Source organism: Anolis carolinensis, unplaced genomic scaffold, assembly GCF_035594765.1.
Source record: "Anolis carolinensis isolate JA03-04 unplaced genomic scaffold, rAnoCar3.1.pri scaffold_36, whole genome shotgun sequence".
NCBI classification, from domain to species: Eukaryota; Metazoa; Chordata; class Lepidosauria; order Squamata; family Dactyloidae; genus Anolis; species Anolis carolinensis.
The window spans coordinates 10282-27850 of record NW_026943845.1 but is presented as its reverse complement, the minus strand read 5'-3'; the positions used below and the strand labels follow the sequence as shown (position 1 = coordinate 27850).

The following is a 17569-nucleotide window of genomic DNA, read 5'->3' as shown; positions in this document are numbered from 1 at the left end:
TATTATTATTATTATTATTATTATTATTATTATTATTATTATTATTTTCGGCTGGACTAGGATTAAATAGTCCAAAATGAGGATTGTTGTTGTGTGCCTTCAAGTCATTTCAGACTTAGGTCAACCCTGAGTCTAAAGTTTAGGACAGAGGCCAGGTCAATGGCCTTGGAGGGTCGTATCCAGCCCACGGGACTTTGTTTGGGGACCCCTGATCTGGACGATCTCATAAGACCATAGGCAAGGAAAGAGACCTCTAAAGACCATCTAGATGGTCTCATAGGACCATAGGTAAGGAAAGTGACCTCCAAAAACCATCCAGATGGTCTCATAAAGCCGTAGCTAAGCAAATAGACCTCCAAAGACCATCTAGACGGTCTCATAGGACCATAAGTAAGGAAAGTGACCTCCAAAAACCATCTAGATGGTCTCATAAAGCTGTAGCTAAGCAGAGAGACTTTCAAAGACCATCTAGATGATCTCATAAGACCATAGGTAAGCAGAGACCTCCAAAGACCATCTAGACAGTCTCATAGAACCATAGGTAAGGAAAGTGACCTCCAAAAGCCATGTAGATGGTCTCATAAAGCCGTAGCTAAGCAAAGAAACCTTCAAAGACCATCTAGACAATCTCATAAGGCCATAGGTAAGCAAAGAGACCTCCAAAGACCACCTAGACAGTCTCACAGGACCACAGGTAAGGAAAGTGACCTCCAAAAGCCATCTAGATGATCTCATAAGGCCATAAGTAAGCAAAGAGACCTCCAAAGACCAGGTAGACTTAGGTCAACCCTAAGTCTAATATTTAGGACAGGGGCCAGGTCAATGACCTTGGAGGGCTGCCTCTGGCCTACGGGCCTTAGTTTGGGGACCCCTGGTCTAGAGGGAAGGGATGTGAAAAAAAGAAAGAAGAAAAGCTTTCTTCTTTCCATCCTTCCTTTCTCTCCACTCGAAAGCCCAGAGGAGGGTCTATGAGGCCCAAGGAGGGCAAGTCTTCTGGGACTACAACTCCCAGCAGCCCCATCACCAGTAGAGCGAGCACTTAAGCAGCAGAGGGGGAAAAGGAAGGGGCCTGAGGCTGTTAGGAATGGTGGGAGTTGAAGTCCAAAACACCTGGAGAAGGGCCCAAGTTTGCCCAGGCCTGGTGTAGACACACCCTTGGAGAGGCAAAAGTGTGCAAGCGATAAGGGTCCAAAGACACAGTCCATTCCATTGCCCAATGCTCTTACCTTCAAGGAGGTCTTCCCAAGGTTCAGATGGGATCTCTTCCTGCCATGGGAATCCATTGGGTCTTGAGCGTCTCTCTGAAGCACCATAGAGAGATCCTTTCAAGAGAGAGAGAGAGAGAGATCCACACAAGTGTGTCAGAAAAAAGTGTGCAAAAGGCTTATGTGTAGCATTGTTGGGGTCTCTGTTGTGGAGAGAAAAAGTATATAAACAAACACATAAACAATAATGATAATCGTTCTGCGCGTGCACTGGCTGATTATTTACACAACTAGTTATTTTCCCGACTAATGCTCACCCATGTATAGGGCTGGCACATAGTTCTCTATGTGTGTAACATAGACAAGGGAGTCACCATTGTGCCGATTTGTGTAGTGTTATTGCATGTGCACACCTACAAAGTGACAATTCACACAACTAGCTGTGTGCCCACCCTCCCAATGCCAACCCATGCGCTATGCGCAATCCATAGTTTTCCATTGCTAACACACAGAATGCCAGTGCAACACAAAACAGCTACATCACATAATAATAATAATAATAATAATAATAATAATAATAATAATAATAATAATAGTATTGCCAAAGTATTGGAGAATGAGCATGCAAAGATACTGTGGGACTTCCGAATCCAGACACAACACAACAAGTTCTGGAACACAACACACCAGACATCACAGTTGTGAAAAGAAAAAGGGTTGGATCATTGATGTCGCCATCCCAGGTGACAGTCGCATTGACGAAAAACAACAGGAAAAACTCAGCCGCTCTCAGGACCTCAAGATTGAACTGCAAAGACTCTGGCAGAAACCAGTGCAGGTGGTCCCGGTGGTGATGGGCACACTGGGTGCCATGCCAAAAGATCTCAGCCGGCATTTGGGAACAATAGACATTGACAAAATTACGATCTGCCAACCTGCAAAAGGCCACCCGACTGGGATCTGCGCGCATCATCTGAAAATACATCACACAGTCCTAGACACTTGTGAGGTGTTCGACTTGTGATTTTGTGAAACGAAATCCAGCATATCTATCTTGTTTGCTAAGTCATACAATAAAATAATAATAATAATCAAAACTTTATTTATATACCGCCCTATCTCCCGGATGGGACTCAGGGCGGTTTCCAATCATAAAAACAACACATACATTACATAGCAACATACAAAAACACAAATCATAACTGGGTTGAGGTTGGAAAAATTGATAAAGAGAAATGTCAGATAGATTGATAGAGGGAAAGCCAGTGTGAAAACAAGCCAGTGTGAAAGGTGAGTGTGCAAAGGGCAATACAATTTAGCACAGAAACACAATATGTATGAATGCATTGGTGTAATGCATGTATCTTAATTGTGCATCAGAAAGCTGTGTATTGAATAGGGGTGCAAACTGTGTATTGAATTGTGCGCACACTGGCAACACAATTCTGCACAGAAGCACAGTGTTCAGAAATGTGCAACATTTGAGAGTGAATCGGCATAAGGTCTGTGTCTCGGTTGCACACTGGAAAGCACTGTGTGTTCATGTCTGTCTGAATGTGCCATGCAAACAGGGCAGACGTTGTGTGCTCAGCCCCACCATTATGGTTGTGTGTGTACACACTGGCAATGTGCACAATTAGCTGCATCCCGCACCAATGCCAACGAGGCCCGATTCATAGTTTTCTACCACTAAGACACAAACTGCCATTGCAACCAAAGAAATAGCCATATCATACACACGTGTGCAACATTTGAGAGTGCAAAGAAAGTACGTTGGTGCAAGGCAGGTGTCTTGGTTGCCCATTGGAAAGCCCTGTGTGTATTTATCTCAAAGTGTGCCATGCAAGCAGAGGGATCCTTGTGTTCTCCGTCTCCCGTTCATCATGATTGTGCATGCACACACATACCCGAAACTGACACTTTGCACAACCATTTACATTCCCCACCAATGGCAACCCATATATTCTATCTGATTCATAGCTTTACATTGCATTGTCTCAAGCCGCTCCGGACATGAAAAAAATTGCTTAGAGATGAACCGCCATTACAACCAAAGAAAAAGCCATATCGCACACATTTGTGCAAGGAAAACGCATTGGTATAAGATCTGTGTCTTGCTTTTGTGCAAAATGTGATAGTGCAAGAAAAGTGCATTGGTACAAGATCTGTGTCTTGCTTTTGTGCAAAATTTGATAGTGCAAGGAAAGAGCATTGGTACAAGATCTGTGTTTTGCTTCTGTGCAACAATTGATAGTGCAAGGAAAGAGCTTCGGTATAAGGCCTGTCTCATGTGTCTTGCTTTTGTGCAAAATCTAATAGTGCAAGGAAAGAGCATTGGTATAAGGCCTGTCTCACATTTCTGCAAAATTTGATAGTGCAAGGAAAGAGCATTGATATAAGGCCTATCTCACATTTGTGCAAAATTTGATAGTGCAAGGAAAGAGCATTGGTACAAGATCTGTGTCTTGCTTTTGTGCAAAATGTGATAGTGCAAGGAAAGAGCATTGGTACAAGATCTGTGTCTTGCTTTTGTGCAAAATTTGATAGTGCAAGAAAAGAGCATTGGTACAAGATCTGTGTCTTGCTTTTGTGCAAAATGTGATAGTGCAAGGAAAGAGCATTGGTATAAGGCCTGTCTCACATTTGTGCAAAATGTGATAGTGCAAGAAAAGTGCATTGGTACAAGATCTGTGTCTTGCTTTTGTGCAACACTTGATAGTGCGAAGAAAGAGCATTGGTATAAGGCCTGTTTCACATTTGTGCAAAATTTGATAGTGCAAGGAAAGAGCATCGGTACAAGATCTGTGTTTTGCTTCTGTGCAACACTTGATAGTGCAAGGAAAGAGCTTCGGTATAAGGCCTATCTCACATTTGTGCAAAATTTGATAGTGCAAGGAAAGAGTATTGGTACAAGATCTGTGTTTTGCTTCTGTGCAAAATTTGATAGTGCAAGGAAAGAGCATCGGTACAAGATCTGTGTTTTGCTTCTGTGCAACACTTGATAGTGCAAGGAAAGAGCATTGGCACAAAATCTGTGTCTTGCTTTTGTGCAAAATTTGATAGTGCAAGGAAAGAGCATTGGTATAATGCCTGTTTCACATTTGTGAACAATTTGATAGTGCAAGGAAAGAGCATTGCTACAAGATCTGTGTCTTGCTTTTGTGCAAAAATTGATAGTGCAAGGAAAGTGCATTGGTACAAAATCTGTGTCTTGCTTTTGTGCAAAATCTGATAGTGCAAGGAAAGAGCATTGGTAAAAGGCCTGTCTCATGTGTCTTGCTTTTGTGCAAAATCTGATAGTGCAAGGAAAGAGCATTGGTATAAGGCCTGTCTCACATTTGTGCATTGGTGCAGGGCGTGTGTCTCGGTTGCCCATTGGAAAACACTGTGTGTATTTATTTATCTCTTAAGTGTGCCATGAAAACAGAGGAGCCCTTGAGTTGTCCGCCACACCATCGCGGTTGTGTTTGCATGCACACCCCAGAAACCGGCCCTTTGCACAACCAGCTGTGTTCCCAAACCCACTGCTAAGACCCAAACAAACACAAACAAAATGGGAAGAATATGTTGCGAGAGCCGTGCCTTTTGCACACCCGCGGGGCGCCTGGGTTGTGTTTGTGTGTGTTTCCGGAGGCGAGCCTTGTGTGTGTGGCTGCAGAAGGGCCTTTGGCTGTGCCGGGCGACCCTGCGTCCACCTGTCCGTCCGTGTGTCCGTCCGTCCGTGTCCCCGCTCCGGTCCCCCCCCCTCGCTCTCTCCCTCCGAAGCGGGGAGACGGCTGTGTGTTTTTGTATCTGTCTGGTCTCCTGGAATTATGAAAAATACCCACCATCGACGCTGGACTTCAACTTCGATTAAGGCAGATAGGACATGACAGGCTCCGATCAATAGCAGGCCCGTCCTATAAAGTGTCAAGTAATGAATCAATTTCGACTAAATTTTCCATTTTTCAGGGGCCGTTCCGAGAGAGAAGAATATCCTCTTTTGTAAAGATATTATTATCGATTTCGGCGGCAATTTGACATCAGGGGTAGTTAATTCCACTCAGAATAAAATTGAAAACACTTGAGAGAGAAAGAGAGAGGGAGAGAGACAAAGGAAGAGAAGGAGGGAGGGAGGGAGAGAAAGAAAGAAGGAAGGAAAGAAAGAAAGGAAGGGGGATAACCGTGGGGCGAAAGGAGGGAAAGAAGAGGGAGAGGTGGACAGTGGGGTGGGATGGAGGGAAGGAAGGAAGGAGGGAAAGAGAAAGAAGAGAGATGGAAATGGATGGATGGATGGATGGAAGGAAGGAAGGAGGGAGGGAAGGAAGGAAGGAGAGAGAGAAGGAGAGGTGGACAGTGGGGTGGAATGGAAGGAAGGAAGGAAGGAAGGAAGGAAGGAAGGAAGGAAGGAAGGAAGGAAGGAGAAAGAAGAGAGATGGAGGGGGAGATGAAAGGAAGGAAGGAAGGAAGGAAGGAGAGAGAGAAGGAGAGGTGGACAGTGGGGTGGAACTGATGGATGGATGGAAGGATGGAAGGAAGGAAAGAAGGAAGGAAGGAAGGAAGGAAGGAAGGAAGGAAGGAAGGAAGGAAGGAAGGAAGGAAAGAGGAGAGATGGAGGTGGACTGTCAGGTGAAAAGGAAGAAAGGAAGGAAGGAGAGAGAGAAGGAGAGGTGGACAGCGGGATGGAATGGATGGAAGGAAGGAAGGAAGGAAAGAGAAAGAAGAGAGATGGAGGTGGACTGTGGGGTGAAAAGGAAGAAAGCAAGGAAGGAGAGAGAGAAGGAAAGATGGACAGTGGGATGGATGGAAGGAAGGAAAGAAAGAGAAGGAAGGAAAGAAGGAAGGAAGGAAGGAAGGAAGGAAGGAAGGAAGGAAGGAAGGAAGAAGAGAGATGGAGGTGGAGATGGAATGTGGGGTGAAAAGGAAGACGGGAAGGGAAGGAGGGAAGGAAGGAAGGAAGGAAGGAAGGAAGGAAGGAAGGAAGGAAGGAAGGAAGGAAGGAAGAAATAACCATGGGGCGAAAGACTGGAAGGAGGGAAAAGAAGAGGGAGAGGTGGACAGAAGGGTAGAATGGAAGGAAGAAGGGAAAGAGAAAGAAGAGAGATGGAGGTGGAGATGGACTGTGGGGTGAAAAGAAAGGAAGGAAGGAAGGAAGGAAGGAAGGAAGGAAGGAAGGAAGGAAGGAAGGAAGGAAGGATAAACAGAAGGAGAGGTGGATAGTTGGATGTAATGGAATGGAAGGAAGGAAGGAAGGAAAGAGTAGGAAGGAGAGAGGAAGGAAGGAAGGAAGGAAGGAAGGAAGGAAGGAAGGAAGGAAGGAAGGAAGGAAGGAAGGAAGGAAGGAAGGAAGAGAGATAGAAGGAGAAATGGATAGCAGGGTGGAATTGAAGGTAGGAATAAAAGAAAGAAAGAAGGAAGAAGGGACAGTGGGATGGAATGGAAGGAAGGAAGAAAAGAAAAAAGAGGGAGAGATATAAGGTGATAGTGAAATGGAATGTAAGAAAAGAAAAAAGGGAAAGAGAAAAAGAGGGAGAGGGTAGAGGTGGATAGTGGGATAGAATGGAAGAAAGGATGGAAAGGAGGAGATAGAAGGAGAAGTTAATGGTGGGGTGGGATGGAAAGAAGAAAAGAAAGAGAGGCGAAAGTAGAGATGGACTGTGGAGTGGAATGGAAGGAAGGAAGGAAGGAGGGAAGGAAGGGAGGGAGGGAGGGAGGGAGGGAGGGAGGGAGGAAGGAAAGAGATGGAGGGAGAGATGGATAGTGGGATGGAACGCAAAGAAGGAAAGAGACAGAAAGAGAGGGAGCTAGAAGGAAATGTGAATAGCTGGAAGGAAAGGAAGGAAGGAAAGAGGGAGGGATGGAGAAGAGAAAATTTGGACATGCATACATAGAAGAGTGTTAGATGAAGAACATGATGGCTTGGTTTGGAACCCATTGGCCATAAACCAGTTAAATTGTCCTTCTGTTTTGACTTGTTTTGAACAATCTTTGAGCCCAACACATCCTTGTTTAATGTCCACATGGGTTTCCATACACAATAGGTATCTAAAAATGTATTACTATTCTAGGTTTATTATTGTGTTTTAACTTTCCTCTCATGTATTTTAACATGAGCATGTACTTTTAGGGTTGCGTCTTAGCTGTGTTTTAACATGTGCTTTTATAAGGGCATCAGACTATGTTGTGTCCCACCTCGAGCCGAAAGGCCGGTAATAAAGAAACATTTAGTATTATTTTTTGCAACACCACATTATTATTATTATTATTATTATTATTATTATTATTATTGTTGTTGTTGTTGTTGTTGTTGTTGTTGTTGTTGTTGTTGTTATTATTATTATTATTATTTTATTATGACACAGCAAACAAAATAGACATGCTGGATTTCGTATCACAAAATCACAAGTCGGACACTTCCCAAGTGTCTAGGACTGTGTGATGTATTTTCGGATGATGCGTGCAGATCCCAGTAGGGTGGCCTTTTGCATTATTATTATTATTATTATTATTATTATTATTATTATTATTATTATTATATTGCATCCATGCACCAATGGCACCAGAACTCTGCTTTTGCAAACTTGACCTGAATGGCCCCAAAATGCCCAACTTTGGACTTGATTCTAAATTAAGTGTATATAGCCTGTTCGGTTTTACCAGTGTGAGAATGGATCGGGACCCGTTCTGGAGTGCCTTTGCACCGGAATATTAACTCTGCCTTCTTCCAAGAGTAAATATTCTGGTGCAAATACGGGGCTGCCAGTTGTAAAGGCGCCCAGTAAACAGCATTTATCATGATGCGCTTCTGTCTGTTAAAGCAGTCTGTGCATTGAGTAAGACAGATAGGCACAAACGGCAGGCATAAAAGCACTAAGTGCATGCATAATGGTACGTTTTTGCAGGACTGGGGCCTATGTGTGCGCCGTTGACGGTAGAACACGCTTATCTGTACAGAAGTGCAGGGAGGAATGCATTGCACAGAAATAAATCTGCATGGATAAATACAAGAAAATGGGAGCAAGCATGCCTTGGTGCACTTTTCTATTAGCTGGGCTGCAAAAGGTGTGCAAAAGGAAATGCAAGTTTGCAAAAGTGTGTCTTTGGCGTATGCACTTCCTTGGAAGGCTGTATGAAATGTATGTAGAAGTGTGGAGATGAGTGCAGTGCAAGGAAACCTGTATGAATACACACAAGAACGAGGAGCAAGCGTGCCTTGCACAACAGTGCCTTGTGCCCTTCACCATCAGTTGATTTGTGTGCAAAAAGGAAATGCACATTTGGGCAAGTGTGTCTTTAGCATGTGCAGCTCCATGCAGGGCCATGCAGAAGTGTGGAGACAAGGCACAAATGTACCAGAATATATCCAGGGAAATAAATCTGTATGGATAAATGCAAAAAATTGGTGAGAAAGCATGTTTAATGCACATCTCTATTAGAAGGCCTGCAAAAAGTGTGTGCCTTTGGCGTGTGCAGCTCCATGCAGGGCCATATGGGATGTGCGCAGAAATGCGGAGATGAGGCAGAAATGCACGGGAATATTTGCAGGGAAATAAATCTTCAAGAAAAGAGGGGCAAGCGTGCCTTGCACAACAATGCCTTTGGCGCCTTCTTTATCGGTTGAGTTGTGTGCAAAAAGGAAATGGAGAAGAGGCACAAACGCACCAGAATATTTGCAGGGAAATAAATCTGCATGCACATCTCTATTAGAAGACCTGCAAAGAAGCATGCAAAAGGAAATGCAAGTTTGGGGCAAGTGTGTACCTTTGGAGCACACACCTCCATGCAAGGCCATATGGGATGTGTGCAGAAGAGGAGCCATGAGGCAGAAATGCACCGGAACATTTGCAGGGAAATAAATCGACAAGAAAAGAGGGGCAATCGTACCTTGCACAACTACGCCTTTGGTGCCCTTCTCTACCATTGAGGCATGTGCAAAAGGAAGTGCAAGTCCGAACAAGCGTGCCTTTGGAGTGTGCAGCTCCATGCAAGGCCATGCAGTAGTGCACAGACGGGGCACAAATGCTCCAGAATATTTGCAGGGAAATAAATCTGCATGGATAAAATGCAAGAAATTAGGAGCAAGCGTGTTGAATGCACTTCTCTTTTTGTTGCACCGCAAAGAAGTGTGCAAAAGGAAATGCAGGTTTGAACAAGTGTGCTTTTGGAGCGTGCACCTCCAAGCAAGGCCATATGGGATGCATACAGAATATAAATACTGTAAATAAATAAAATAAATACAGAAGTGCAGGGACGAGGCACAAATGCATCGGAATATTTGCAGGGAAAAAATAGTCTCTACCATTGAGTCATGTGCAAAAGGCAAGGGTGAGTTGGGGGCAAGAGTGTGTCTTTAGCGTGTGCACCTCTATGCAATGGGACATATACAGAAATGCGGAGTGAAGGAAGAAATGTACCAGAACATTTGCAGGGAAATAAATCTGCAGGAGAAGAGGGACACAACAATGCCTTTGGTGCCCTTCTCTACCATTGAGCCATGTGCAAAAGGAAATGCAAGTGTGGGGCAAGTGTGTGCCTTTGGAGCATGCACCTCCATGCAAGGCAATATGGGATGTGCGCAGAAGTGCGGAGACAAGGCAGAAATGTACGGGAATATTTGCAGGGAAATAAAACTTTGGTGCCCTTAGAATCATAGAATCATAGAATAGTAGAGTTGGAAGAGACCTCATGGGCCATCTAGTCCAACCCCCCGCTAAGAAGCATTGGCTGAGTTGTGTGCAAAAAGGAAACACAGGTGAGGCACAAACACACCGGAATTATTTGCAAGGAAATAAGTCTGCATGGACTTTTCGACTGACTGGGCTGCAAAGAGGTGTGCAAAAGGAAATGCAAGTCTGGGGCAAGCGTGTGTCTTTGGCATGCGCACCTCCATGCAAGGCCACATGGGATGTGCGCAGAAGTGTGGAGAGGAGGCAGAAATGCACGAGGCGGAGTAGTTGCAGGGAGAAATATCTCTCCACCATTGAGTGAGTTGTGTGCAAAAGGCAATGGGCGACTCCGGGCAAGTGTGCCTCGGGCGCGCATCCTTGGCATGGATCCTTGCACAAATGGAGGGTCTTGTGGGGGTGTGTGTGTGTGTGCGCATCTTTCTTCCCTGCCTTCAGTCTCCCTGGGCCTGAGGACTCCTTGCAGCTAGCCAGGCGTGCAAGACGCGGCCGGCCATTTATCACGGGGACAGGGCGGCCGCCTAACCTTTCCTCTGTGTGGGAGGAAGGCTGTTTAACCCCAAAGGAAAGAAGGAAGGAAGGAAGGAAAGGGGGGCAGGCCGTCCCAGGTGCCCCCCCCACACACCCGTCCCTTCCCTTCTCAAAACAAATATTAGCCAAAGGAAAATAAATGGCCGGTCCCGGCGGAGAGCTAGGGCTGGGCGCCCAACAGACCCACGGCGGGCAAAGGCCAAGCGCTGACCACTTGCCCCACCGTCCTCCCTCCAAATAAACCTTCTCACTAAGTGGACAGGCAGGTCATCCTTGGATGATAAATGGGATACATAGATGGATAGATGGATAGATAGATAGATAGATAGTACATAGGCAGGCAGGCAGACACTATAATGGTTACGATTCACTTCCAAGACACTACATAAGATAGATAGATGGATACAGATAGACAAATAGATAGATACATACATAGAAAGATACATAGATACATACTTTCATACATAGATACATACGTAGATACATACATAGATACATACATAGTAGCTAAGAAGATGGACAGACAGATGGACACTATCATATTCACAATTGATTTCCAAGGAAATAGATAGTAGATTGGCAAACAGACACTATAATGGTTACGATTCACTTCCAAGAGATTACATAAGATAGATAGATAGATAGATAGATAGATAGATAGATAGATAGATAGATGGATGGATGGATGGATGGATGGATGGATGGACGGACGGACGGACAGATACTATCATGGTCACAATTCATTTCCAAGGGATTGGATAGATAGATAGATAGCTGATAGACAGACAGATAGTAAATAGATAGTTGATAGCGAAGTCAATGGACAGGTAGACAATATTAAGGTGGCAATCTACTTCTAAGGAACGGGAAATAGACAGATATTCAGCAATGGACACCTTTCTATTTGGAATTCAAGAACGAGAAGCAAATCAACCCTTATCACTCAACCCCCCCCCCCCCACCACCAAATTAGGAGTATAATTATAACAACACTGCACACATTGTCAGAGCATATATATAGTCAAATAAACTGGAAATATCTATCTATCTATCTATCTATCTATCTATCTATCTATCTATCTATCAGAGCCGGCCCTAGGTATTTTTCAAGTGTAGGCGAACAGAATTTTGCCCCCCCCCCCCGCCCAAACTAATCACTGAAAAAATAAAAGCGTTGGATAAGCGAAAATATTTGATAATAAGGAGGGATTAAGGAAAAGCCTATTAAACATCAAATTACATTAAGATTTTACAAATTAAGCACTAAAACATCATGTTTTACAACAAATTAACAGAAAAAGCAGTTCAATACCTTGCGGAGGCAGGCCGCAGGAGACAGGAGTTGCCTCGATGGCGCCCCCCAATAAGATGGCGCCACAGGCAATGGCCTAGTTGGCCTGGTGGTTGAACCGCCTCTGCTATCTATCCATCCATCCATCCATCCATCTATCCGTCTATCCTGTCATGTATCTATCTATCGATCTATTGATCTACCTATCCATCCATCATGTCATCCATCCATACATCTACCTACCCAAATACCTACCCATCTGTCCATCCTGTCACCCATGTATGTATGTATGTATGTATGTATGTATGTATCTACCCATTCATCTATCCTGTCATGTATCTATCATCTATCTATCCATCCATCCATCCTCCATCCTGTCACCCATGTATGTATGTATGTATGTATGTATCCATCCATCCATCCATCCATCCATCCATCCATCCTGTCATCTGTCTGTCTGTCTGTCTGTCTGTCTGTCTGTCTGTCTGTCTGTCTGTCTGTCTGTCTATCTATCTATCTATCTATCTATCTATCTATCTATCTATCTATCTATCTATCTATCTATCCATCCATCCATCCATCCATCCATCCATCCATCCATACATACATACATACATACATACATCCACCTACCTAGCTACCTACCTACCCATCCGTCCGTCCATCTTCACCTATGTATGTATGCATGCATGTATGTATCCATCCATTCATCCATCCTGTCATATATCTATCATCTATCTATTCATCCACCCATTCTGTCACCCATGTTTGTATGTATGTATGTATGTACAATATGCACCCATTCATTCATCCTGTTATCCATCCATCTATCTATCTATCTATCTATCTATCTATCTATCTATCTATCTATCTATCTATCTATCTATCTATCCATCCATCCATCCACCCACCTACCTACCCACCCACCCATCCATCCTCACCCATCTATATACGTATGTATGTATGTATCCATCCATCCATCCATCATGTCATCCATCCATTTACCTACCTACTCATCCGTCCATACATACCCATCTATGTATGTATGTATGTTATCTATCTATCTATCTATCTATCTATCTATCTATCTATCTATCTATCTATCTATCTGTTCATCCTGTCATCTATTTGCATCTATTTATCTATGTATCTATCTGTCCATCCTGTCTTCTCTCTTTCTCTCTTTCTCTCTCATCTGTTCATCCACCCATCTATCTGTCTATTCACCCATCCCTGTCCACGCAGCATCTATTATTAGTTACTCTATCTCTATAGTATATTAATATCTGCTAGCTAGACAAAAAGAAATGCCAATTGATCAGTTGAAGGTCCATTTTCAACCTCGGTCAGGTTTGCTTGCAGGAGACAGGCCTGCTCCCAGCCGAGCGACTGCAGCCCCGAGGCAGAAGCAAAGGCTCTGCTAAGGAGACCCCAAAAGACCCAACTGGGCCGAGACAGGCTCACACGCATCCACGGCATGGTAGCTCTGCCTCCCAGTTGCAAAGCAGCACTGGTCCAGTGACCACCACTGGGTTCCCATTCCAAGCCTCAAGGCCTCCAGGAGTTTGGCTCTTCAGCTCCCAGAGGCCAATGGCCAGGAAATCAACATTTCACACTCACAACAAAATAACACCAACAATAACATCCTTCAGAAACTTACTAATAGAGTATGGAAATCATCATCATCAATTAGGAATTAGTGCAGGTAAGTGTAAAAACATCTGTGAAACCAAAAGCTAAGAAGCACATGCCTAGGTCAGGGGAATGTTTTTGGGTCTTGGTTTTGCCCTCTTCCTCCTTCCTTCCTTCCTTCCTTCCTTCCTTCCTTCCTTCCTTCCTTCCTTCCTTCCTCTCTCCCCTTCTTTCTTCTCTTTCTTCCCTTCTTTTCCTTCCTTCTCTTTCTCTCTCCCCCTTTCTTCCCTTCCTTCTGCTACCCCTTTATTTCTTCTTTGCCTCGTTCCCATCTATTCATTTATTCATCCCTTTCTTCCTTCTCTTCTTTCCATTCTCTTTCTTCTCTTCCTCCTTTCCTTCCTCTCACCTTTCTTTCTTCTCTTATTTATTTATTTATTTATTTATGACATTTCTATCCCACCTTTCTCAACCCCGAAGGGGACTCAAGGCAGCATTTCCTTCCTTCCTTCCTTCCTTCCTTCCTTCCTTCCTTCCTTCCTTCCTTCCTTCCTTCCTTCCTTCCTTCCTTTCCCTATTTCCCTACTTCATTCTCTTCCTTCTCCCTTTCTTACTTCTTCCTATCCCTCCCTCCTTCCCTCCCCCCCTTCCTTCCTTCTTTCCCTATCAGTTTTCCAGAAGAGAGATATAGGTTGCCTTTGCTAAAGACAGGCCTGAATTAAATATTAGTCGAAGGATTTAAGTGTTATTATTTCATGCAGCAATGCCATTGACTCCCATGTTAGTGGAGGGATTGTGCTCCAGGATCTAGCCTGAACCCTAAACACATTTTCCTCCAATGTGCGGATGCATTTATTATTATTATTATTATTATTTTAAATGACACAGCAAACAAGATAGACATGCTGGATGTCGTATCACAAAATCACAAGTCGAACACTTCCCAAGTGTCTAGGAATGTGTGATGCATTTATTATTATTATTATTATTATTATTATTATTATTATTATTATTATTATTATTATGACACAGCAAACAAGATAGACATGCTGGATGTCGTATCACAAAATCACAAGTCGAACACTTCCCAAGTGTCTAGGAATGTGTGATGCATTTATTATTATTATTATTATTATTATTATTATTATTATTATTATTATTATTATTATTATTATTATTTTATGACACAGCAAACAAGATAGACATGCTGGATGTCATATCACAAAATCACAAGTCGAACACTTCCCAAGCGTTTAGGACTGTGTGATGTATTTTCGGATGATGCGCGCAGATCCCAGTCGGGTGGCCTTTTGCAGTTGGCAGATCGTAATTTTGTCAATGCCTATTGTTTCCAAATGCCGGCTGAGATCTTTTGGAATGGCACCCAGTGTGCCCATCACCACCGGGACCACCTGCACTGGTTTCTGCCAGAGTCTTTGCAGTTCAATCTTGAGGTCCTGAGAGCGGCTGAGTCTTTCCTGTTATTTTTCATCAATGCGACTGTCACCTGAGATGGCAACATCAATGATCCAAACTTCTTCTTCTCCTTCTCCTTCTCCTTCTTCCTATGGTCATTATTTTGCAATGGTGAAGGCTTGGAACCTTGGACAGCTCCGTGGCAAACTGACCGCTCCCTGCCCCTCCTTGTGGACCAAGACGGTCAGTCCCATCTTGGGCCGCCTTGAGTCTGAGACCGGCTTCCCTCCAAACTGGGGAGACTGGGAGCAATGGCAGAGAGCAACACCAAGCGCCTCCAGAATCCAGTGCTGACGGCACAGGCTTGGAAAGGCTGCTAAGGAGGGTCAGCGCAAGGCCAAAAGGGCTGCAGAGGTCGCCCAGCCTTGACCTTTATGGAAATGCAATTGGGGGAGTTGGAGAGGCAAGGCCTCCCTTTGCAAGGAATGGCTTCCGGACACAATGAAGCCCAAAGGAGACTCACCGCCCCTGGGCAGGAAGCTGCCATGGAGGAGAGCACAACGTGGCCCCCAAACATAGAATGACATTGAATCCTTGAGTTGGAAGGGACCCCCAAAGGCTATCTAGTCCAACCCCCTTCTGCCAGAATGAAAGCACAATCTGATCCGTCCTGACAGATAGCCAACCAACCACAGATATGACAGATATGATATATATATGCACACAGAGAAGATAAAGAATCCTAGAGTTAGACAGGACCCCCAAAGGCCATCCAGTCCAACCCCCTTCTGCCAGAATGAAAGCACAATCTGATCCATCCCAACAGATAGCCAACCAACCACAGATATGACAGATATGATATATATATATATGCACACAGACACACAGAGAAGATAAAAAATCCTAGAGTTGGAAGGGACCCCCAAAGGCCATCCAGTCCAACCCCCTTCTGCCGGAATGAAAGCACAATGTGATCCGTCCCGACAGATAGCCAACCAACCATAGATATGACAGGTATGATATATATATGCACACAGACACACAGAGAAGATAAAGAATCCTAGAGTTAGACGAGACCCCCAAAGGCCATCTAGTCCAACCCCCTTTCTGCCTGGAAGAAAGGCACAATCTGATGCCTCCTGACAGATGGCCAGCCAATCAAAGATACGATAAATATGAGATATATATATCTGTGTGTGTGTATAGCTATCTATATGCACACATACAGAGTAGATATAGAATTATAGAGGTGGAAGGCACCCCCAAGGGCCATCCAATCCAACCCCCTCTTGCCAGGAAGAAAGCCACAATCTGATCCTTCCAAACAGATGGTCACTCAACCACAGTTTAAAGACAGCTATAGAATCCTAGGGTTGGAAGAGAACCCCAAAGGCCATCCAGGTTGGATGGCCTTTGGGGATCCCTTCCAACCTCCTACTGCCAAGAAGTAACATACAATCTGATGTCTCCTGACAGATGGCCATCCAACTATAGATATGAAAGATAGACAGACAGAAGGGCGTTTCTCCGCCTTTGAATCCAATTTGGGGCAAACACTTCTTTCAAAGGGCAAATAGTCCTTCCTCCAGTGATGCTGCTTGGCATCCTCATTTGGGGGGAATATTAACGAATCGGTTTCAGGTTCAGCACAATGAAGGCCCAAGTTGGCCCGTGCCTGTTTTAAATGGTATGGAAATATTTTGAATGCATCCAGAAAGAGCTTGAAAATCTGGCTCTTCACTCAGGCCTTTGGATTTCTCATCCCCATAACAATCCTGTATCCGTGACCATTTTGGTATCGGTTTGCACTTTTTACCTTTGTCAACTTGATATAGACACAGGGTCTACTCCCATCCCAATTTGCACTTCCAAGGATTTGCAGCATTTTATCAGTCACCTTGTGGTGATATGGTGCACTTTACAACCTCTCCGTTTTAATCCATGTTTCTATTAAGTTTTTGTCATTTGTTTTTATTGGGTAATGTTTAAATTTTTATAATTGTGCGTGTCTCTTGTCTATTGTTGTGTTTTATATTGTTACTAGCTGTGCCCGGCCACGTGTTGCTGTGGCAAAGTATGGTGGTATCGGAAATAAAGTATTGAGGAATTGGTGGCAGTTAAGGTAAAGGGTAAAGGTTTTCCCCTGACGTTAAGTCCAGTCGTGTCCGACTCTGGGGGTTGGTGCTCATCTCCATTTCTAAGCCGAAGAGCTGGCGTTGTCCGTAGACACCTCCAAGGTCATGTGGCCACTGGCATGACTGCATGGAGCACCGTTACCTTCCTGTTGGAGCAGTACCTATTGATCTACTCACATTTGCATGTTTTCGAACTTCTGCCTGTCCCCTGGGCTGAGTGGATTGCTAGGAGACCAAGTAGGCAGAGCTTAGCCTTCTAACTGGCAGCAATTGGATAAAAACAATTATTCCTCTCCCTCTAATTAGGACTTTATTTTTCTTTTTGTTGTATGAACGTAGAAGCATGGATGAGGCTGTCAATTTTTGAGGTTGTGGGGTGTTTAGTTTTGTTGTTTTGTCCTAGGCCGAAATTTCATTACCCTTTTATATATATAGAAGATTGTTTTTATTCGGGCTTGGCCCCATGTAAGCCGCCATGAGTCCCCTTTGGGGAGATAGATGTGGGGTATAAAAATAAAGTTTATTATTATTATTATTATTATTATTATTATTATTATTATTATTATTATTATATTATGACACAGCAAACAAGATAGACATGCTGGATTTCGTATTACAAAATCACAAGTCAAACACTTCCCAAGTGTCTAGGACTGTGTGATGTATTTTTGGATGATGCGCCCAAATCCCAGCAAT

General features: G+C 43.9%; 1 protein-coding gene across 1 annotated transcript in view; it reads right to left on the bottom strand.

Annotated features, from left to right (window-relative positions):
- The window catches only part of erfl (ETS repressor factor like), a 79872-nt gene extending 78547 nt beyond the window's left edge, over positions 1-1325 (bottom strand). Inside the window, exon 1 of the mRNA XM_062966847.1 lies at positions 1227-1325. The gene's annotated coding sequence lies outside the window, so the exon portion shown is untranslated. The remainder of the gene's footprint in view (positions 1-1226) is intronic.
- Between the last annotated feature and the right edge of the window lie 16244 nt (positions 1326-17569).